The sequence below is a fragment of the Myotis daubentonii genome, chromosome 7 (assembly GCF_963259705.1).
Source record: "Myotis daubentonii chromosome 7, mMyoDau2.1, whole genome shotgun sequence".
In the NCBI taxonomy this organism is placed as follows: Eukaryota; Metazoa; Chordata; class Mammalia; order Chiroptera; family Vespertilionidae; genus Myotis; species Myotis daubentonii.
In genome coordinates, this window is record NC_081846.1 from 52,400,526 (window position 1) to 52,426,142 (window position 25,617).

The following is a 25,617-nucleotide window of genomic DNA, read 5'->3' on the forward strand; positions in this document are numbered from 1 at the left end:
CCAGTGCACAAATTCGTGCACATTGAAAGGGAATTAATTAGAAGAAATATTTTAATATTGCTATTCACCCTTTCTCTATAATAGAAGTGTCAGAGATTAAAAAAATAGTAAGATGTATAAGAAAATGATATATAAATTTATTAATAAATAAACAATAAAAACATGATATAACAACAACAAAGATATGATAAAAAAACAACAAAAACATCATATAAAAATGACAAAAACATGATATAAAAAAAACAAAAATATGCTGTCATGGTCCGGGGTGCGGGTGAACGGGATTTGGGGCTGTCAAGTGCGGACAGGAAGCTGACCAATGGCCAATTCCATGAGGAATGGGACTCCTGCCTCCCTGCTGTCAGAGTCCATGGTGCAGGTGAATGGGAATCTGGGCTGTCAGGGCGCAGATAGCAAGGTCTGGGTCAGTGCTCGTCATAGCTACAGGCTGTCATCTGGTCGTTGGTCGTTCTGGTCGTTACACCATAGTGGTCACTGGGCTTTTATTATATAGGATTTTTTAGTGTGAAACTTTTTTCTCATTAAAGTTTAATAGCTATATTATAGTTGATATTAATACTATTAATAATTTTAATATTTCAGTGATAGTTAATGATTCTATGAAATCTGATGAGATTATCATTAATTTTTAACTCATTGATAGCTGATAAGAAATTTGCCTGAGGGGGAAGGGAGACTTTGCACTGCCATTTTTAATTGTTCAGTTGTTCTTTTGTTACTAGAATTACCTTTGATCTATGGTTCCTTTACAGGAGTCTTCTGGAATTTTTTGTTCGTTTTTTTCAGGGTGAATTTTATTAAAACTGCAGAATATAATCTGAAAATCTGCTTAATTGGTCTACATTAATTGCTATAGTTCAAATATGAATAAAGGCCACCTGTGTGTTTTTTATTCTTTATTGATTGAGGTATTACATATATCTCTTTTTACCCTCCTTTAGTCTCCCCCCAGCACATGCCCTCACTCTCCCCCTCCTCCCTCATCCAGTATCTGTGTCCATTGGTTATGCTTATATGCATGCATACAAGCCCTTTGGTTGATCTCTACCCACCCTCCCCACTCCACCCCCAGCCTCTCCTGCCTACTCTCTGAGGTCTGATGGTCTGTTCGATGCTTCTCTATCTCTGGATCTATTTTTGTTCATCTGTTTACGTTGCTCATTATATTCCACAAATGAGTGAGATCACGTGAGATTTATCTTTCTCTGACTGAATTGTCTTATTTTCTCCCTACCATGAGATTACTGTATTATTCTGTCAAATCCTAGAGAGAATAAAATGCTTCACTTTCACTGTTCAACTTGCCACATCTATCATAGGAACTAATATATATTATATGCTCAATAACTATTTGGTGAATGAATAAACCCATGAACTCACTGTAGTTTAAAAATTAAACTTTTTTCAATGCTTCATTTTTTCAAGTATTTGCTACATCTTTGCATTTTATAATTTCTTATATATTTTTCCACAGTGCTTATAAAATGCTTAGCCTTATCTTGAAATACAGTATAGTTAAATCTCAATCTATACAGGATTTATTTGAAAATGTATGGTTATTCCCCCCGCCCCTTATTTTTTTAATTAATCCTTACCCAAGGATATTTTTTCCATTGATTTTCCGAAAGAGTGTAAGGGAAGGAGAGAGGGAGGAAGAGAGAGGGAGAGAGAGAGAAGAGAGACATTCGTATTGGTTGCCTTCTGCATGCACCTGGGCCAGGATTGAACCTGGAACCCAGGTACATGCCCTTGACTAGAATGGAACCTGCAACCCTTCAGTACATAGGCTGATGTTCTAACCAATGAGAAACACTGGCCAGGGCTCAAACCCTAATTTTAAATGGTATCCTACTATGCTCAGTAGCTGGTTACCCATCTATAATTTTTCTTTTCCCCATATTATTCTAACAACTATTTCTTGTAATGTTTTTAAATGTTTTAATTTAACATAACATGTTATAACAATCAAGTTCCATAGCTATATGTCCGTGTCAGTTTGCCCATAATGATGTCCAGGAACAAGGTTAGGTACCTTCTTTTTTTTTTTTTTTTTGCTGACACCCAATCCCAACCCCAACTCTGAGAAACTAGAGTGATCTGAAAAATGGGCAGCCTCAAGCTGACATCCTTCTCACTGGCACTATTTTTCCATCAAAGGAAAGAATTTCACATAAAGAATATGAGGTGAGTACTTATTCAGTGAATGGTATATGGATGTTGAATTTCCTCTTGACTCTGAAACTCCGTTCTTTAGAATAGTCCCTCACTTTATTCATATTTACGATAGAGGTGAGGATTCTCTTGCTACACCTTCCTTACTGGCTTTACTGTGGTTCTCACCTCCGCTCCTTCAATGTGTACAGACATCTTTGGAGTCTTTTTTTATTTTTTTTATTTTTAACTGAATGTGTTTCTTGACTTAGACAACTGTGATACCTGTTCCTTGATTTTTAAAGTTTCAATATAGAAGAAAGGAAATAAAACTGATGATACTGTTAGGTGATACCAGCTTTTTCTTTTTCATCATACTCTTGTGTTTTTCTCCCTGACTTTTTCTTCTGTTAAGAAAATGACGTCGCAACTCCCTCCTTCTTCCTTCGCAATCACTGTTCAGACACTTTCAAAGCACTTTCTCTGTCATATAATGTCCCATGTTGCCCATTGATGACAGCTTGAGACTTGTCTGTCAGCACACACAGGGCAAATGCAGTAGTATCTTTCTCTTGCACTTTCATTATGTTTAGAGAAAAAATAAATTGCTCATTAATTGGTCAGAAACTTGGGAGCTATTTTAATCGAGAAAAATACAACTTAGATTTCAGAGGGGGTTTGTATTTCAACACTGCATATCATCTGACATTTCTTCTTTGCATTCAATAGTTAAGTGATGAGGGAGAACTTTGAGGGGAATTTTTTGAACAGATTCATTTGAGAATTCCTGAAGATCGTGGCCACATATGATCACTCAGCCACTGGAAGTTTGGTTCATTTACAATGTCCATAGCTAGTTCTCTACTACCAAGAACGTATAATTAACAGATTGTGACATATAAACACTGAGAATATTCAAAAAAAGAATGCTAGGGACGATTTTATAAAATGTGTGTTTTCATTTTGATTTATTATGGTGTCAGGATCGCCAAGGCCAAATCCAACAGAATTAGTAGTAGGACAGAATGTTGGTCTGGTTTCTTTTAAAAATAAAATTTAGCATTTTGTTTCTGATTACAAAAATAATGTATATTGCCCCCTCGCTGTGGTTGAGCTTTGACCCATGAACCAGGAGGTCACATTTTCATTAGAGCCAGGGCACATGCCTGGGTTTTGGACTCGATCCCCAGTGTGGGCATGCAGGAGACAGCTGATAGAAGATTTTCTCTCATCATTGATATTTGTATCTTACTCTCCCTCCACCTTCCTCTCTCTGAAATCAATAAAAACATATTTAAAGAAATAATGTATGCTGACTGTATTTGGGAAATATATACAAGAAGAGGAAAATCATCACTGATTATAAGATAGCCCTGATGAAATTTTTCTATGTTCTTGGAAATTTTTTATAGCATGAGAAAGTTGAGAGTTTAATTTTTGACACCTTTTTCCTAATTTTTTTAGGGGTTAATAGTTTATTCAGGTTTTCTGTTTTGGATAGATTTTAGTAGTTTTAAAAATCTTTTTAAGAACACATCTTTTGTATTGAAAATTTCATATTTTCATTTAATGTTAAAACTGTAGTTAATTTTCTGATTTTTATTTGAAATTTAAAAATATTTTCATAAACCTAGCCATTTTGGTTCAGTGGATAGAGTGTAAGCCTTTGGACTGAAGGGTCCTGGGTTCAATTCCCTTCAAGAGCATGTACCTTGGTTGCAAACTTGATCCCCGGATCAGGACACGTGCGGGAGGCAACCAGTAGATGTGTCTCGCTCACATCTATGTTTCTCTCTCGCTGTCTCTCCCCCTCCCTTCCACTCTCTAAAAATCAGTGTAAAAAATATCCTTAGGTGAGGATTATCAACAACAAAAATAATTTGCATATTTATTTGTGCGTGCAAGATCTTTGATGTCAAGTTTTCATTTTCAAATGAATTTACTTCTCTTTATTTTATTACTTTCACTCATTTATTGTTAAATGAAGTTTATTTTATTACTCAATCTCCCACCCCAACTTATGAAATGCTGAGTTAATTGAATTTTATTCTTTTTTATTAAATAACTAGAGGCCTGGTGCACAAAATTTTGTGCACTCGGGTAGGGGGGGGTCCCTCAGCCCGGCCTGTGCCCTCTCACATTCTGGGACCCCTCAGGAGATGATCACCTGCTGGCTTAGGCCTGCTCCCCGGGGGATTGGGCCTAAGCTTGCAATCAGACATCCCTCAGGCAGCCCGGCAGCCCTCGGGGGATGTCCACTTGCCAGCGGGGAGCAGACCTAAGCTGCAGTCAGACATCCTTAGCCCTGCTGAGGAGGCAGGAGAGGCTCCCACCACCACCGCTGTACTGGCAGCCATCAGCCTGGCTTGTGGCTGAGCAGAGCTCCCCCATGTGGGAGCACACTGACCACCAGAGGGCAGCTCCTACATTGAGCGTCTGCCCCCTGGTGGTCAGTGTGTGTCATAGTGACCAGTCATTCCCAGTCTTTCTGCTGTTAGGGTCAGTTTGCATATTACCCTTTTACTATATAGGATAGAGGCCTGGTGCACGAGTAGAGGCTGGCTAGTTTGCCCTGAAGGGTGTTCCAGATCCGGGTGGGGGTCCCGCTTGGGTGCCTGGCCAGCCTGGGTGAGGGGCTGATGGCTGTTTGCAGCTGGCCACACCCCCTTTAGGGTGGGGGTCCCCACTGGGGTGCCTGGCCAGTCTGGGTGAGGGGCTGAGGACCGTTTTCAGGCTGGCCTGTGACTGAAGCTCCCAGCCTCTCCCTTTTTTCTTTTTAATTCTGGGATTTATTTACCTTCTATTATTGAAACTCTGTTGCCTTCACTGGTGCTCCCAGCTCTGAGGCCATGGCTGGCTGAAAGCAGGATCTGGGATTTGTTTAGCTTCTATAATTGAAACTTTGTTGCTTTTGGAGCTGTTGTTTTCGGAGCTCAGAGCTGGGCCGCGGCAGGCGGAGAACCTTGGCTTCCTCCATCACTGGAGCAAGCAAACCTCCTGCTCGCTTCAGCTGCGTGGCTGCCAGCCGCCATCTTTGTTGGCAGTTAATGTGCATATCTCACTGATTAACCAATGGGAAGCGTAGCGGAGGTACGGTTAATTAGCCTTTTTGTCTTTTATTAGATAGGATGAGAACATTTTAGGGGTATTAATTCCCTCTAACCACACATTTGACTGAATTCTTTGAGTTTTGTAATGTAGCTTTTTTCCTATTATTATGTATTTCCTTCTGTTAATAAGGAGGCTGGCGTGGGCAGCACTCCCCAATCACTAAGGTGCCTATTCTCTGAATCTATTATACTGTTGAATGAAGTAGTCAGAATTGCTGGACTATCTCTTTATAAGACAGTTATTCTCATGTTTCCTCACATCATGGCACAAACAGGCAATAATAATATGTGTATTTACTCAATCAGGTAAACCGTTGAGGCTACTTCCAGCGGGAATGCCTACTTTAGAAGTTTTGGGGCCCAGGACCTACTCTGTTGCCCTCAGAACTAAGAGACCATTATCCTTGGTATCACTATAATCTATTCTTGACGTACCAGCTGGGACTTTCTACTTTGAGAGACTTTCAGGATCAGTCATGATGCTTCATGTAGTTGCTCACCTCAGTCAATGTCAGAGGTCCAAGCCTCCATAGTTAACTGCTACCAACTAATTTCTAAAAAATATTATTGAAGTTTAATTTACATACAATAACATTCTTCCTTTTGTGTATACAATATTAGGCCAAGACCTACACAATCAAGATATAGAATTATTGTATGACTCCAATAAATTTCCTGTGCCCTTTTTAGTCTACTTCTCTCTCACCCCTAGACCTTAAGCAATTAGTAGTCTGTTTTCTGTACCCTACAGTTTTGCGTTTCTGAAATATCATATAAATGGAGTCAGACATTAAGCATGCTTCTTTCACTTAGCAAAATGCACTTGAGATTCATCCATGTTGCCACATTACTAGTATCAGTATGTACTTTGCTCCTTTCTCTTGAGTAGTATTCCATGGTATGGATGTATCTCATTGAATGACTAGCAGAAGAATATTCATGTTGTTCCCAAGTTTTATTAATTAGGTATAAAGCTACTATAATGATTTGTGTACATCTTTTTGAGGGATCATATTTTTCATTTCTTTTGGATAAATGTAGAGAAGCTAGTGCTGCTACCTAATTAACAGATGGTGTAGAGCCATGAATAGTGTATGGATACAAATTCATTCTTAAATGGACTTTCATTATAGCACTGGAACACTACTATGATGTTCTAGCTGCTTACTTACCAATTCTCTGAGCCTCTTAACTTTCTAAGACTAAATCTCAGATGAAGAACTTCTTCATTCTTCATTGAAAAAATAACACTCTACAGATGTAAAAATCTCTCATCTTCCCACCACAATCTAAAACCCTTTGTACATCTGAACCCATTTCCTCCTCTTCCCGCCTGTAAAAGAGAAATAGTTTCCTTTGTCTGTATTCCCAAAAGAGTTTATTATAAGGCTGTTTTTATTTTTCAAATACTTATTTACACCCCGCCCCTACTGAAATTTGGTTTCTACTCTCACTATCCAATTGAAATTACTTTCAGCCAAACCACCAATGTCCTTCATGTTGCTAAATTCAATAAATTTTTATTCTGTCTTCATCTGACTCTAACCTCTTGTGTATCATTATTGATTACCATCTTCTTTTGTTCTATTTTAGCCTTTTTGTTACTAAAGCTGGAATATTTAATAGATTGATTTAAATTTAATTATTTTGAGACATTTGAAGCAGTCCTAAAATATAAGGCTGTGTTTTTCTATTCTCAGTTTCCATTAGACTCTATTATCTTCTTCCCCAAACTTTTTATTTTTTAACTTTTAAACATCCATAAAATGTTAAGAATAGTGAAAAAAAATCCATATAACCTTCACTTTGATTCTTCAATGGTTAACATTTTGCTAAATTTGATTTATTTACCTCTCAATCTATACCAGTCTATATTTCTATATACACTTAAACATAATACTTTTTCTGCATTATTCTATATTTTATTAATTTAAGCTTGTATGGTTAGGTCTATGACCAACTATAAGTTAATTATTGTTTGAGGTGTGAAGCAAGCATTAAGATTCTTTTTTTTTTTTTTAAATCTCACTAAGGTTTTTCTTTATTTTTTAAAAAAATAGACTTTTTAAAGAGCAATTTTAAGCTCAGAGCAAAATTTTAAGGAAGGTGCAGAGATTTCTCATATACCCTCAGCCCCCACACATGCACACCCTCCCTTATTATCAATAACCCACAACAGAGTGGTGCATTTGTTATAATTGATCAAACTACACTGACATATTATCACCCCAAGACCATAGTTTACATTGGATTCATTTTGGGTATTATACCTTTTATAGATTTGGACAAATGTATAATACAAATATCTGCAATTATAATATCATACAGAGTATTTTCACTGCCTTAAATATCCTCTGTCCATTTCCTATTCACCTCCCTCCCCTCTAACCTCTGGCAATCACTGATCTTTTTTCTGTCTTCATTTTGCCTATCCCAAAACATCAAATATTTTAAATCATAGGGTATGTGGTCTTTTCAGTTTTTTCCCCTTTAGTAATATGCATTTAAATTTTCTCCATGTCTTTTCATGGCTTGATAGCTCATTTCTTTTTAGTGCTGAATTATATTCAATTGTCTGAATGACCCAGGTGTGGGTCCAGGACCAATGTTCTTCAGGGGGGACTGCTGTAGCCAACACTTTCCTCCCAGTGTTTTAACTGCCTCATGTGGGTGAGGAGCTGACTCCTTCCCTATCACTATGGATGTGGCTTCTCCTTATATCATTGGTTATTAAACTTCTATTCAGCTACACTTCAGGTGATTATCAATGATGGTTGTTCTGTAGTTTAGTTGTAATTTTGATGTGGTCATGGGAATAGACAACTAGAGTGTTTGCCTGCTTTGACATCTTGACAGGAATCAAGCCATGATTGTCTGTAGAAACTTTAAAATCAGTTTGTTGTAGCGTTTCTCATACATATCATATATATATATATATATATATATATATATATATATATATATATATAGTTAGATTTATACCTAAATACTTCTTATTTGTTAGTAAAAATATTATTGTACTGTAATACAAAAATAGTATTGTGATTGTAATTTTAAATTTTACTTGCTCATTGCTGTTATATAAGAAAGTGACTGACTTTTGTATGTTATGTGATATTCTGCACACTTGTTAAAATAACTTTCAGTTCCAGGGTTTTCTTTGTCAGTTCTTCTGGATTTTCCACATAGATGATCATGTCACCTGTGAACAAAGACAGTTTTATTTTTATTCTTTACAATCTATATATTTTTAAATTTTATTTTGTTGTTATTGCATTAGCTAGAACTTTTAGTACATTGTTGAAAAGGAGTGATGAGAAGAGACATTCTTGCCTGATCCTGATCCTAGTGGGAAAGCTTTGAGTTTCTCACCAATAAGTATGATGTGCCTGTAGGTTTCTTGAAGATAGTCTTTATTAAGTTGAGAATGTTCCCCTCTATTTCTAGATTCCTGGGAGTTCTTATCATGAATTGGTGTTGGATTTTGTCCATTGCATGTTTTTTTTTATTTTTTTTATTTTTCTCCATTGATTTCCTATTTTCAACATTTTAGATTTTTTATTTTATTTTTATTATGTCTTTCCTTCTGTTTAATTTGGATTTACTTTGTTCTTTTATTTTCAGATTCCTAAGATGAAAGTTTAACTTATTGATTATTGATATTTCTGTGTTTCTAATGTATGCATTCAGTGTGATAAAACTGCCTCTAAGCACTGCTTTCATTGCAGTCCACAAATTTTGATGAGTTATGTTATTTTCATTTAGTTAAAACTATGTTAAAATGTATTTGATTTCTTCTTTGACACATATTTGATATCCATATTTGTGCATGTGGATACACAGTTTTTCCATTATCATTTGTTTGAAAGACTATCTTTTCTCATTGAATCACCTTATCACCTTTGTAGAAAATTTCTTAATCATGTTATTGTGAGTATATTTCTGGACTCTCTATTTTGTTCCATTTTTCTATGTGTCTGTTTTTTTGTTTTTTAAATATATTTTATTGATTTTTTACAGAGAGGAAGGGAGAGAGATAGAGAGTTAGAAACATCGATGAGAGAGAAACATTGATCAGCTGCCTCCTGCACATCTCCTACTGAGGATATGCCCGCAACCCAGGTACATGCCCTTGACCGGAATCGAACCTGGGACCTTTCAGTCCACAGGCCGACGCTCTATCCACTGAGCCAAACCGGTTTCGGCTCTATGTGTCTGTTTTAATGCCAATGTTAATATAGTTTTATAGTCTACATTAACCTCAATATGTGTATTGAGATTTTATCCAACATTGCTCTTTTTCTGAAATAAACCTTTTACTTCAAAACAGTTTTACATTTACAGAGAAGATAGTAGAGAGAGTCTCTATATATTTCATACTGTTTCTTTCATTATCAACATCTGGTATTAGTATGGCATTTTGCAACAATTAATGAGATAATATTGATACATATTGTTTATACTTTATTCAGACACTTTTTGTTTTCCCTGATGACTTCCTTCCTGTTTTATGATCTTATCCAAGATATCACATTATATTTAGCAGTCCTGTCTCCTTAGGCTTTTCTTAGCTGTAACAGTTTCTCAGTTTCCCTTTTCTGATGACCTTAACAGTTTTGAAGATTTCTAGTCATGTTTTTTGTAGGGTATGCTTTGATTGGGAATTTTCTGATTTTTTATCATGATTATATTCAGCTAATGTGTTTTTAGGAGAAACGCACAATGGCAAAGTGCCACTTTAATCACATAAAGGGCATGTGATGCGTACATGCTATACATACCATACACATGTCAGGGGTGTGCACTATCAATATGACTTCTCATTGCTGATGTGAGGTTTGATCATCTGGCTTGAATTATGTTCCCCATTCTTCAGAGCAGAGTATTTACATACATATTTGAAACTTTTCTACACAGGAGATTCTCATTTATTTATTTATGAAATCATTTATTTATATCAGTATGGACTCATGAATATTTATTTTTTACTTTGGATAATAATCAAATATTAACCCATCTTTACTGTTGCTCAAATTGTTCCAGCTTCAGGCATTTTGAACTCTTTCAGTTGGCTCTATACCCTTTGACATATCCCATATTGTAGAACTTTTTTGGAGCATGTCCTTACCTTTTTATTATTTCTTTTTAAAATGAATGTCTTATTAAAGTATTGTGGCAGAGTACATTATACTAGTTTCAGGTGTGCCACGTAGTGATTTCACATTTATATACCTTATGAGGTGATCACCAACAAAACCTAGTAACCACCTGTCATTGTGTGAAGTTATCACGATAGTTCTTACACTGCAAGGTGCTCCAGGCTCATCTTCTTTATTTTCTGCCCTATCCTAAAATCAGCTATTTCTCTAAGGAGCCCAGTTCCTTTTTATTGGTGAATGGTATTAGAAATCAAGATCTGAGTGCTTAGTGTGTTCACTGTCATGGTGACAGGGCAAGAAGATACTGTGTATTTACACATATCTATAAATATTTCTGTATGAATATCCTATGTATTTTAATAAGATAAACATAAGTTATATAATAATATCTTCAACTCTAAACCATTGCCACAGAGTTGTTTCTAGTCTCCTCCTCTTGCTATCTCTAATCTCTTACACCAACAGTGAGAAACCTGATGACCGTTGTCTGCTGTTCATTTGTTTAATTTAATGCATAGTAGTTTTAGAATTGTAACCTGTACCCCTAGGGAAACAACTTTTCCAGCTATAGGACAGTGCTTATATACAGTTGCTTTTGCATTTAGTCTTACAGACTCCACTCATTTCTAAAGTTACTGAGGTCAGCACCTTTCTCTCTCATCCTGTTCAATGAGGTTGTTTCACACACGTGTCACAGTCTGCATTCCATCCTGGAGTCCTTAAACTTCCGACATTATTTTTTAAATTTGCATATGTTAAGCTTCACTCTTTGTGTTATAAAGCTCTATTGATTGTGATAATTGCATTGTGTGATGTATTCATCATTATGGTATGGTACAGAATAGGTTCATTATCCTTAAAAAAGAATCCCCAGGTTTCAACTCTCCCTCATCATTCTCTGGTAAACTGATTATTTTTTTTTTTGTCTCTATAGTTTTATCATATATTTGTTCTCATATAGTAGATAGCTTTTTCAGTCTTGCAACTTGTATTTAGCAATATATGCTTAAGATTCATCCATGTCTTTGTGTGGCTTGGGAGATCATTCTTTTTATTACTGGATAGTATTCCATTGTATGAATGTATCATACTCATTTAAGCATTTACCTGTTGAAGGCCATCTTGGTTGTTTCCAGCTTGGGGTTATTATAATAAATCTGGTATAAATGTTTACATGTATGCTTTTGTGTGGACACCAGTTTTCATATCAGTCAGGTAAATATCTAGGAGTGTGCTTGCTAGATCCTATGGTAAGACTATGTTTAGCATTGTAAGAAACTGCCAAACTCTTTTCAATAGAGCTGTACTATTTTGCATTCCCATCAGCAATAAATAAGAGTTTGTATTTGCTGCATCTTAACCAGCAAATAGTATTTTCAGATTTTTTATTTTTAGCCATTGTAATAGGCATGTTGTGGTATTTACATTTTCTTAAAGATAAATCATGTTGAGCATATTTTCATATGCATACTTGCCCCTTGTATATCTTTTTTGGTAAGGTATCTGTGCATATTTCTTGTTCATTACTTAATTGGGTTGCTTGTTTTCTTATTGTTGAATTTTAAGAGTTCTTTAAGTATTTAAGATACAATTTTCTTATCAGATATATGTTTTGCAAATGTTTTCTTCTAGTCTGCAGCAGTGTCTTTATCAGAAGTTTTAACTGTATTGAAGTCTAATTTACCACCTTTTAATTTTATGGCTCATAATTTTAGTGTTGTGTTTACGAACTCACAATAAAACCCAGGGTACACAAATTGTCCTTTATGTTTTCTTACAATAGTTTGTGTTATTGCTGGTGTGTTGTTTTTAGGCTTTATTTTACACTTAAGTCTATAATCTATTTTGATTTAATTTTAGTGTAAGCTATAAGATCTGTGTTCACATTATTCTTTAATTTATTTTTTGTTAATCCTCACCTGAGGACATTTTTCTATTTCTAGAGAGAGTGGAAGGGAGGGGGAGAGATAGAGAGAGAGAAACATCCATGTGAGAGAGACACCTCAATTCGTTGCCTCCCACATGCATCTGAATGGGGCCAGGATTGAGCCTGCAACTGAGATACATGCCCTTGATTGGAATTGAAGTCAGGACCCTTCGGTTTTCAGGCTGATGTTCTATCCACTGAGGCAAACAGGCTAGGGCCACATTAATTTTATTTGCATATAGCAGTCTAATTCTTTTAGTGCTATTTGTTAAAACTGTCTATAATTTCTTCATTCAATTGCCTTTGAGCTAGTGTCTATATATATATAAAAGCCTAATGTGCAAATTGTCCCCTCGGGAGCTCGACCAGGAGTTTGATCGCTCGCTATGATGTGCACTGACCACAAGGGGGTGGTGTGGAATGAAGGAAGGACCCTGCTGGCAGCCAGCAGCTGGGGGAGGGAGGCCCTGGATGGCAGCTGGAAGGCCCCAATTGCCCCTGATTGCCAGCCAGGCCTAGGGACCCTACTCATGCACAAATTTTATGCACCAGGCCTCTAGTAAAATATAAATTAACTATATTTATGAGCATCTATTTCTAGGTCTTATATCCTAATATTATTGTATAAATTAATTATTTTGCCAATACCGTGCTATGTTAATTGCTTTATCTTTATAGTAAATCTTTAAAAAGATTTCTGTTATTATTTTTCTTCTTTAGTATTATATTGCCTATTCTAGGTTTTTTCCTTCCCATGTCACATTTAAAATCAGTTAATTGATAATTAAAGCTTCTTGGGACTTTGATGAGGATTTCATTGAACTTATAGACCAAGTTAGGAAGAATTGACATCTTAACAATATTGAGTCTTTTAATATTTAATTTCTTTTATTAATGTTTTGTAGTTCTTCACATATAAACTCTATACATACTTTTTAATTTGTATCTAAGTATGATATTATTTGATACTATTATAAATGGATTGTTTTATAACTTCTAATTTTAATTGTTCATTGTTGATATACAGGTATCCTATCTAATAAAAGAGAAACATGGTAATTAGCCATACATCCACTATCCTTCCCATTGGCTAATCAGGGCAATATGCAAATTAACTGCCAGCCAAGATGGCGGCCGGCAGCAGGCAGCTTGAAGCTAACATGAAGCTTGCTTGCTTCAGTGACGGAGGACTCCAACGTTCCCCACCTGCCTTGCCGGCCTCTGAGCTTGCAGTTTGAAACATTGTTACAAATATAGAAGCTAAACAAAACCCCAGAAACCTCCTTTCAGCCAGCCAAGATCTCAGTGCTGGAGTTGATACAGTGTTTTGATTATAGAACTCAAACAAACCAGATACCTGCTTTCAGCAACAGAGGCCTCAGAGCGGGAGCCAGAGCTAAAGCTGGCCCAGAATAAAAAAAGAAAAAGAAAAAAAGGAGCAGTTGGGAGCTTCAGTCACCCGCCAGCCTGAAAACAGCCCTCAGCCCCTCACCCAGACTGGCCAGGCACCCCAGTGGGGACCCCCACCCTGAAGGGTGTGTGACCAGCTGCAAACAGCCATCATCCCCTCACCCAGGCTGGCCAGGCACCCCAGTGTTGACCCCCACCCTGATCCAGGACACACTTCAGGGAAAACCAGCCGGCCCCCACCCATGCACCAGGCCTCTATCCTATATAGTAAAAGGGTAATATGCCTCCCAGCATTGGGATCAGTGGAGCCGCGAGGCCTCCCGGCACCGGGATCAGCATGACAGGGGGCAGCGCCCAAACCCCGTGATCGCCCTGCAGCTCTGTGTGTGACAGGGGGTGGGGCCACAACCTCCCTATCCACCCTGCTCTGTTTGTGACAGGGGAAGGCGCCCCAACCTCCTGATCAGCCCTGCTCTGTGCCTGATAGGGGTGAGCTCCCCAACCCCCTGATCGCCCTGCGGCTCTGTGTGTGACAGGGTGCGGCGCCCCAACCCTCCCACCCCCCATGGGCCCTGCTCTGTGTGTGACGGGGTAGAGCCATAACCTCCCCATCGGCCCTGCCCTGAGTGTGACAGGGTGCAGCGCCCCAACCCCCTGATCCCCCCTGCTCTGTGTGTGACAGGGGGCAGGGCCCCAACTCCCCTATAGGTCCTACTCTGTGAGTGACAGGGGGGAGCTCCTCACCCCCCTGATTGGCTCTGCTCTGTGCATGACAGGGAGCAGTGCCCCAACCCCCTGATTGACCCTGCTCTGTGCATGACAGGGGATGGCACCGCAACGACCCTGCCTTGAGTATGACAGGGTGCGGTGCCCCAACCCCCCAATCGGCCCTATTCTGAGCGTGACTGAGGGTGGCATCGCAACCTCCCGATCTGCCCTGCTCTGTGCATGACAGGGGGCGGTGCCCCAACTTCCCAATCAGCCCTGCTCTGAGCCCGACCTGGGGCTGCACCTAGGGATTGGGCCTGCCCTCTGCCACCCAGGTGCAGGCCTAAGCCAGCAGTTTGTTATCTCCCGAGGGGTCCCAGACTGCGAGAGGGCACAGGCCGGGCTGAGGGATGCCCTCTCCCCCTCAAGTGCAGAAATTTTTGTGCACTGGGCCTCTAGTAATAATATAATTGCTTTATATATTGATCTTATATTCTATGAACTTGCTGTATTTGCTTATTAGTTCCAATATTTTTTGAAGGTTCTTAGGGATTTTTCACAAAAATTATGTGTTTATTTCTTCCTTCCCAGCCTATATGCCTTTTATTTATTTTTCTTGTCTTATTGCACTAGTAAAAATTTTCAGTATAATATAAAGTATAAGTGGTAAGATAGGACATTGTTGCTTTGTTTCCAATCTTAGGGAGAAAATGTCTTTTGCCATTAAGTGTGATGCTGTTTTGTAAATATTCTTTATTGAGTTAAAAAAATTTACTGAGTTGAAATAGGTATAGCTCACTTTGCTCAATTATATCAGTTAAAGAAATAATATAACTCACTTTTTTTAAAGAGAAGAATGAATGGCTAACGTTATTAGAAGAATTTCAAAAAATATGCAGCCATCTTTAATTCAGCATAGTCTACCCTGAATCACAAATTGTTTCTTACAAGTTGAAATAAACTTACTTCTTATAAATTCCACGAATTCTTCTCCTATTTCAATATTATCTCAAAGTCCAAGATCCTATTTTTGTAAATCAAGTTCAGGTTTATATTAGGCTCCTTGTGTTCAGTTTTTTATGTACTGTTTCTCTTCATCTTACCCTATGGATGAGATATGAGTTATGTGTTTCTAACATCCAACATACAATGATGAGAGAAGTATAGGATAATAACAATAGACATTCTTGTTTAAAAAAGTGGGAAAACAGAGTCATATGGCAATCTCTGATCCATAGCAATTCTGAAATCCAGTCAGGCATGTGTTACCATTATAAAAAAAAAAATTAAAGTACAATACTGCTTCATAGAAATGATTTTTTGTGCCTATTAACTTCTTCCTCTCTTGGTTTGACATTGATTTCACCTTCTTTCTATAAGAAATAGTTTATGTTTATAGTTGAGTAGTTTTCTTAGCCTTTTTTTTTTTCCTTTTTCTTTTTTTTGCCTGTAGGAAGTTCGAGGTCTGAATTTTTTTCATTTTGTAGTATGGCTATCTTTTTCAGATCAAGTGGTATAATTCGTTTAAAATCTTTCTAGACTTCATGTGTATCAATTTACAGTCTACCCCAACAAACAACATACCATCTCATAAATGTTTTCAAAATAGGCTCTTCTATACCTTGGGCACTCTGTGAGGCTGAGACCATGTCCTCAAGATCCTCAGAAGCCCAATATTTAAAACGGAAGGGTCTATAGGGCTTGCCTAAGAAGGCTTTTTGTCCTTAGAAGTCATTTTGTCTGGCTTAGAGGGTCTATGAAACACCATTTTAAGTCTCTCTAAGGTTTTTAAAAAGGTTTTACACTTTAACCCTTGACTTCCTTTTTACTTTCAGACCATGCTTTACTTAACAGGGACTTGAATTTGATCTTTTCTCTGAGGCTATTTCTTTCTTTTAACAGTTTTATTTAGGCTTGGAAAGACTGTCCTGAACTCTTAGTATTTCTTCCAATTATGCTAGAAAACTTAAGGATTTCTTTTTTAGTTTATCTCTCTTATCTTTCATTTTGTCATAGGTGACTAGAAGAATTTGTGCCTGTAAATCTCCTTAGCAAAACTTCTGAGATCATTAGGTTGTTTTTGTATTTACCATATTGCCACGGGCAACAGTTTTACTAAATGTTCTGTCTGTGTATAAATCAGCTGCCCTTTTCACTGGCCTCCAATAGCAGCATTGTCCTTATTGTCCTTAAAGCACTAATAGTTTCCCTAAGGCCATTCAAGGTTTCATCCAACAGTTCCTTCCAGCTTCCAGCCAATGCTACATACTTCATTATTTTTGTGTGTTGCCTTTTGTTACCACAACATTTCATATTGGGGTACCAAATTCTGTCCCAGTTATCTATTGCTTCCTAACAAATTATCTTAAAACTTGGAAGTTTAAAGCAAGAAATTATTTTATCTCATGAGTGAGTCAGTAATTTGGGCGGGCTCAGCTGGCTCATACTTCTATAAAATGTTCAATAATGCCATTTGGTATTGTTCAACCTGTGGGTGAGAGGATCAGAGGGTAGAATGCTTCACACCGATTTCTGGTGCCTAATCAGGGGTGGCTTGATATCTCAACTTATCTGGGTATTTTGAACACAGAGCCTATCTCTGGCCTCTTTAGCATGGAGGTCTTAGGGTAGCTAGACTGTTTGCATAGCAGCAACTCAAGGCTCACAGAGATAGAATGTTTCAAAAGACAAAAAGTTTAAGGCACAGTATTTTAAGGCTGTGGAAACTGACTTGGGTGTTTTTCCACTATATGCTTTTAGTCAAAGAAGTCACAGAGCTCCTTAGGTTCTAAGTCAGTGATCATGGAGTCAATTCTCTATGGGAATAGTCTCAAAGAATTTTTGGTCATCTCTAAACTGCCTCACCACCTGTTTCTCTTTTCAATGAACTGTCACAAACTGAGATTCTTGAGGTTTGGACAAATTATTATTGTAACAAATGTTTGGAAAATTTGGTCTTAAAACTTGAATATCAATTAGTAGTCATTTTTAGGAAATTTACAAGCTATGCAACAATATTTGGGGGGAAAAACACCTCTTTTTAAGAATTAAACTATATCTTAAAAAATGATCCAGCTCTGTTTAGATTATGCCTTTATCATGCCTTTAAAATCCAAGGTTTCCAGTGAAATATCAGTTTTATTATTTATTTTATAATCCCAGTGAGCATCTTGATTGTAAAATGGTGTGTGTGTGTGTGTGTGTGTGTGTTATACCCATATAAAATGATCTAAACTGGGGCAATTTTGGAAATGCTATAAATGAAGTGGCCCTATGTTCTTAATAAAAAGCTAAAACTGAGGCTATTTTGGGTAAATGATGACCCATTTGCCTTTCTAGGTTTTTGTGATGATCAAACAAAACTATAACAATGAACATCCAAACGGCCCAAGTGCCCATCAGTAGATGAGTGGTTAAATGGTACATTTATACCATGGAATACTAGGCAGTATTAAAAAAGAAGGATCTCTTGCCTTTTGAGACAGCATGGAGGGACCTGGAGAGTATTACGCTAAGCCAAATAAGCCAGTCAGAGAAAGACAAGTATCACATGACCTCAGTCATATGTGGAATCTAATGAACAAAATAAACTGATGAACAAAATAGATCCAGAGACATAGAAGCATTGGATAGACTATGGAATCTCAGAGGGGAGGCAGGGGTAGTTGGGTGGGAAGAGATCGATCAAAGAACTTGTATGCATACATGCATAACCCATGGTCATGGACAATAGGGTGGAGAAGGCCTGGAGTGGGGGGAAGGGCAGGCTAAAAGGGGTTAAAGGGGGGAAAAAGGGGACATATATAATACTTTCAACAATGAAGATTTAAAAAACCATAAAAAACCCACAAAATTATAAAATTTGAAGTAGAGGCAAGCTTGTGGTATTACTTCAATTACTTTTGGTACTATTTGCATCCTATATTTAGATAGAAATTTCTAAAACTGGTTCTAAGTCTATTTGAATCACCTTTAGTATTTAATAATACTAAACATATGATGCTCTTCCTTAATTGTAGAACTGGCTTGATATATTTTAAGATAACATTTCTATTCCCAGAAACTTCTGAAGAGAGCTGATCATTGCCCATCTTTGCACAGTAACTTTCTCCACCTATTACAGCTGCTCTTGTGTCTTTTAGTTGGACTTTTTCACACTAGGCAATATAAGGTTCTCTATAGCCAATGTTTCATATTGTTAATACTAGGTGTACCGGTTAATAATGGCGGATTTTGTAATCAAAGAAAATATGATAATTTCAAGAGGAACATCAAAAGTGCTTTATTCAAAGTAATGTCCATCGCTAGCTACATATTTCTCCCATCTTTCAGGTAATTTGTGGATACCGTCCCAATAGAACTTTTCTTGTTTTGAAGCAAACCATTCAGAGACCCAATTTTCCACTTCTTCGTACATTTTGAAGTGCTGCTCAGAAAGTGCATGTGCCATCGATCAGAACAAGTGGCACTCTGAAGGAGCAAGGTCTGGTGAGTACAGTGGGTGGGTTAATACTTCCCAGGCAAGATCTTTTAACGTGTCTCTGCTTTTGAAGTGTGTGATGGTGTGTCATCATGAAGCAAAATTACTTTGCCATGTCTTCTGACCTATTCTGGTTGTCTTATGATCAAAGTGTGGTTCAAATTGATTATTTGTTGTTGGTAGCGATCAGTATTAACAGTTTCACCTGGTTTTAGAAGCTCATAATACACCACACCTTCCTGATCCCACCAAACACAGAGCATTGTCTTCTTTCCGAAGCAGTTTGGCCTTGCAGTTGATGTTGATAGTTGACCTGGATCAACCCATGATTTTGTGCATTTGGGATTCTCAAAATAAATCCACTTTTCATTGCCAGTCACAATTCGATGCAAAAAAGACTCTTTCATGCCATTGAAGCAACATTTTACTGATGACTTTTCGGTTTTCCATTTATCTTTTGTTCAGTTGATGTGACAACCATTTCCCTTCCTTTGAAATCTTTTCCATTGCTTGCAAACAATCAGACATTGTTTGCTGAGCAACGTTTAATATTTCTGCAAGTTGTTTTTGAGTTTGACATGCATCTTCATCCAATAATGCTTGTAATCGTTGATCTTCAAACTTTTTCAGTTGACCTGGATGTTCTTTGTCTTTCACATCAAAATCATCACTTTTAAAGTGTTTAAACCAGTGTTCACAAGTATCTTGAGATGGAGCATGTTCACTTGAAATACTAGTATATGATAACTTTTAGCAGCACTTTTCGTCAAAATAAAGTAATGAATTAAAACTTCCCGCAAATGCTCTTTTTTTGGCACGATATTTGAGATTTTTAAGCATAACAATATCTATGATGTTAACACTTTCAGCAAATTTGACATAAGAAGTTTTGAAGCTTGCTGTCAATACAACAAAATAGTGTGCATATCAAATCGCATATATATCAACATACTAGTATATGTAACTCCATCTATTAAAAAAAATCCACATTATTAACTGGTACACCTAGTACAGTTTGATATTCATAATAGTTAACTCCTCAATGTTTTAAAATTATAAATCCCAGGACAGTTTTCAATTTAATCAGCCATTAAATAAAACTATTCTTTTATTTGAATACTAGTGGCCTAGTACACAAATTCGTGCACATTGAAAGGAAATTAATTAGAAGAAATATTTTAATATCACTATTCTCCCTTTCTCTATAATAGAAGTGTCAACCAAATTCACAATTGAAAATGACAGATGGAAACACACATGTGCGATTGGCGCCACCAAGAGCTTTATGTATACAGATAAGCTCGCTTAATTAGACCTGCTTTCTGGTTTAGCTAAACTTTTTCCAGCCCAGTGAAGCACCCCAACTTCTCTTTCAGGTAATTGTCAGCAACACAGCAATAAATATCAACAGAAAGCAGATTATTATTGTAGATCACGCAGGGAACAAAGGGTAAAATATTTAACTGCAGCAGTATTTGACTATATTCTGCACAGTGAGAAAACCTGAAGTCATTTTTAAGGCCCACCATTTCTTACTTCTTTTCAGTCGGGTCAAGTTTCTAAACTTTCTAAATCTGTTTTCTGGCTAATGAAAAAACAATGGGATTCCACCAAGTCTCCTATCTACCTACTCTAGGACTTCTGTGAGGATCAAATGAGATGAGGCATGGGAAAATGCTTCACAGATATTTGGTTAAAGTGTGAAATGTTTGCACCTGGTTATAAGCAAGTTATTTTCCTGGGCTGAAGAAACTGCAAGGAGGCTAATCTTCACTAGGGAGAGGAAGCTGGGCGTTGCTATGTGATGTCATTACCCAGCACCCACAACAGCCATTTGAGGTTGGGCTGGGTTGTGGGCCACATTTTGCACCATGGGGTCTTGGTAACATCGGCTGAAATTTGTTGGGGTGTCACTCTGGGATGGTGGTGGGGCCTGTGTCCCACCTGGGGGAAGCCGAGAGTTGCTTTGTGTGTGCCAGGTCCGGGGTGCAGTTTCTCTGTGGGCATCATGGCAGTGTCTGTGTTGAGCGTCTGTCCCTGATGGTCAGTGCGATCATAGTGACCAGTCGGACATTTAGCATATTAGCCTTTTATATACTATACTAGAGGCCCAGTGCATGAAATTCGTGCCCGGGGGAATGTGTCCCTCAGTCCAACCTGTACCCTCTCCAATTTGGGACCCCTCGAGGGATGTCCGACTGCCCGTTTAGGCCTGATCCTCCTGGATCAGGCCTAAACGGGCAGTTGGATATCCCTCTCACAATCCAGGATGGCTGGCTCCCAACCGCTCGCCTGCCTGCCTGCCTAATTGCCCCTAACCACTTCCCTGCCAGCCTGATCAATGCCTAACTGCTCCCCTGGCGGCCTGATTGCCCCTAACTGCCCTCCCCTGCTGGCCTGGTCACCCCTAACTGCCCTCCCTTGCCATCCTGATCACCCCTAACTGTCCTCCCCTCTAGCCTGGTCATCCCCAACTGCCCTTTTTTTCAGGCCTGGTCCCTCCCAACTGCCCTCCCCTGCTGGCCTGATTGCCCACAACTGCCCTCCCCTGCCAGCCATCTTGTGTCCACATGGGGGCAGCCATCTTGTGTGTTGGAGTGATGGTCAATTTCCATATTACTCTTTTATTAGATAGGACTAGAGGCCCAATGCATGAAATTTGTGCAAGAGTAGGCCTTCCTTCCCCCAGATACTGGTACTGGTTTCCCTCTGGCACCTGGGACCTGGGCTGGCTTCCCTCCAACCACCTTCAGGTACCTGAGATCCAGGCTGGCTTCCCTCTAGCCACCCACAGGCAGCTGGGACCTGGGCTGGCTTCCCTCTGGCCGCCTGCAGACTCTGGACCCAGTCTGGCTTCCCTCAGACCTCCTGCAGGCATCTGAGACCTGGCCTTCCCTCCAGCCCTGGCTTCATCCAGGACATCTGGAATGACATCCAGACTGCCATCTTTTCTAATTAGCATATTACTCTTTTATTATTATCCTAATAATAGACAAATACGGTAATTAACCATACCTCTGCTACGCTTCCCATTGGCTTATCAGGGCGATATGCAAATTAACTGCCAACCAAGATGGCGGCTGGTAGCCAGGCAGCGGAAGCGAACATGAGGCTTGGTTGACCCGGCAATGGAGGAAGCCAAGGTTCCCCGCCTGCCATGGCCCAGCTCTGAGCTGCACTGTAAGCAACAATGTTGCAATTATAGAAGCTAAACAAACCCCAGGTACCTGCTTTCAGGCAGCCAACCTCCAAGCAAGAGTCACAACAAAGTTCCAATTACAGAAGGTAAATAAATCCCAGAATAAAAAAAAAAAAAAGAAAAAATGGAGAGACTGGGAGCTTCAGTTGCAGGCTTGGCCCACCTGAAAATGGCCCTCAGCCCCTCACCCAGACTGGCCAGGCACCCCAGTGAGGACCCCCACCATGAAGGGGGTGTGGGCAGCCTGAAAACAGCCCTCAGCCCCTCATCCAGGCTAGGAAGGCACCCCAGTGGGGACCCCCACCCTAAAGGGGGTGCGGGCAGCCTGAAAACAGCCATCAGCCCCTCATCCAGGCTGGCCAGGCACTCCAGTTGGGACCCCCACCCTAAGGAGGGTGCAGGCAGCCTGAAAACAGCCATAAGGCCCTCATCCAGGATGGCTAGGCACTCCAGCGGGGACTCCCACCCTAAAGGGGGTGTGGGCAGCCTGAAAACAGCCATTAGCCCCTCACCCAGGCTGGCAAGGCACCACAGCGGGACCCCCACCCTGATCCGGGACACCATTAAGGGCAAACCAACCAGCCCTCACCTGTGCACCAGGCCTCTGTCCTATATAGTAAAAGGGTAATATGAAAACTGACCCTAATAGCAGAAAGACTGGGAATGTCTGGTCACTATGACACACACTGACCACCAGGGGGCAGACGCTTAATGAAGGAGCTGCCCTCTGGTGATCAGTGAGCCCCCACATGAAGGAGCTCTGGTAGCCACAAGCCAGGCTGATGGCTGCCAGTACAGTAGTGGTGGTGGGAGCCTCTCCTGCCTCCTCAGCGGGGCTAAGAATGTCTGACTGCAGCTTAGGTCTGCTCCCTGCTGGCAAGTGGACATCCCCTGAGGGCTGCCGGGCTGCCAGAGGGATGTCTGATTGCCAGCTTAGACCTAATCCCCTGGGGAGCAGGCCTCAGCCAGCAGATGGTCATCCCCCGAGGGGTCCCAGACTGTGAGAGGGCACAGGCTGGGCTGAGGGACCTCCCTCTCCCCAAGTGCACACATTTTGGTGCACCGGGCCTCTAGTACATAATAAAAGCCTAACATGCAAATTAACCAAATGGCGGAACCACTGTAGGAACTTTCAAAAAAGGGCCTTGATTTGGATTTGTAGAGAGCTTTATCAGAAGAAAAAGGAAGTCAAGCCCTAGCTGGTTTGGCTCAGTGGATAGAGCATTGGCCTGTGGAAAGAAATATCCTCGGGTGAGGATTAAAAAAAGGAAGTCAAATCTGTGTGTACAAAAACTGTGAAATATACAAAGTATGATCAATTTTGCTAAATGAAGTGAGATGAGCACTTATGAAACAAGAGCATTGAGGAGAAAGGGTGAGTTAGCAGGTTGGAAAGAGTTCGGCACAATTCTAGAGCAGGGAACATGTCTATCAGCGTGCTTAGTTATGTTTGTACAGGGATGGAGGAGTCTCATTGAGGTGGTATTGATGGAAGCTCAGGAAATGCTAATATATTCAAGTTGAAAATATACACATGGGTAATACTAGAAAACTGCCTCAAGATAATATTTTTGAAATCATAACATAAACCCTGGCTTTCAGGGTTGGTGGACCCATATCAATTTAAATTGAATGCCATAGTAGTTGAATATCCTTTGGATTTTGGTTAGAAATATTATTTAATTTTGTGCATATTTCTTCTAATTCTATACTGGGTTTCTATCTTTTTATAGATTTCAAATATTTTCTTGCAAATTACTACCAAAATGTTGGTGATTCTTGATTAAGTGACATCTATTTGAGTAGAAGGGCCAGCCTTGCACAGTGTCAAGAATAGACTTAATTATGTTGTACATTGTTAGCTTTCACTATTGTATTATGAATGAGAATTATAAGCACTCTCCCTCTTTTTTTTTAAGTATAGCATTTCATTTTTTTCAAAAGAAACATAATTAAAGAAGCATTTCACAGCATATAGTTTCATGGCTATATTCAGTAGAAAGTCATTTGTTATGATAGATTCCTTATTAATAATTCTGATCATAGGAATCACTTATTTAACAGTGACTATAATAATCACTAGATGAGTTTATTGATCTCATTTTGTAGAGCTTGCAATGTAGGGAATAAGGTAGACCTTTCCCTGTCTGCATTTCCTCATCTTTATTTTATGACTGAAATAAAATTGTATACAATTACATTTTTTATTATGTAAGCCATTCAATGATGATGCAATAAAAATTCAGTCTTCAAAAGTTTAAAAAATAATATTTTAAAAACTTTAGTTGGTAATCTTTGACATTAATAACATAATCCAAAACAATAATCTTTGTTGAGTTGATAATATTTGATTAGGAATTAAATATATTTTATTCTTTAAATCTAATGCCATTTAACACTTAGGTATGAGATAATAAAGCAAATGTTATTGTGGTAGCAATCCTTCCCTCATTAAAATTATCTATAATAATAAAAGCATAATATGCTAATTAGACCAAATGTCCATCTGGAGGACTTTCCAGATGAAGCTGGGGCTGCGAGGCCCGAGGCAGCCACCATGGCTGCAGGGGCCCAACCCCTTGAATGAATTTCATGCTTCGGGCCTCTAGTACACAATAATTAAAGTATTGCCAGTTACAGAAGGCTTTGTGATTATTGCACATTTAAAATTATTAAAGGCAAAAATATTATTTTCTAACTAAATTTAGACTCATCAGCTTTAATTTGACCAATTTGTCTTCTAACCACCTTTCACATATGCTATCTTTCCTTAAAGACTTTCTTAAAATGCCCCAAAATAAGAAAGTCCTAACTTTTAGTTTTTAGATATTTATATCATGGGTTAAGAAACTTTATACTTCAATACTGAGTTATTAATTACATTAATTAAGCTAAATATATTATTTATCATACACATCAATAATATTTTAGATAAAATATTGGCTTTCTTATCCTAATTGTTGAATTTTATCTATTCTTTGCTTTTCCTTTAATGAACTTCATTGTCCATATTCTTACATAATATTTGTGTTTTTATTTAAGCTGTTTTAATTTACTTTTACCATTATTGTGACATATATATTTAGTACGTTTGGTAAAATGGCTTGTATTTGCTCAATTTTAATGTTGCCCATCACAACACTCACAATATAAAGGTAATGTTACTATTTTATAATTTTTAAAAAGATTATCTGTGAAAAACAACTTCCTAAACTAAAATAGCCATTGGGATAGAGTGGTCACAGTATTTTAAAAGGACACAGGAGACAACAGACCATTTAACTTCCCCATTACCTATAGCATCTGTGGGACTTTGGACATTATATTTACTATGTCTGAGATTCAGTGGAAACTAATATTTATCTGTTTGAAAACTAGAAACTCTCCTGAACTACATTCTTGTTCTGAGACCTCAGATTTTCTGAACTATGATTTCCCTCTTGGTTTGGAGC

At 38.6% G+C, this 25,617-nt stretch overlaps 1 pseudogene; it reads left to right on the forward strand.

Moving 5' to 3' along the window:
• The first annotated feature begins 258 nt into the window (after window positions 1-258).
• LOC132238847 (peptidyl-prolyl cis-trans isomerase A-like) overlaps window positions 259-25,617 on the forward strand; it is a 51,288-nt pseudogene continuing 25,929 nt past the window's right edge.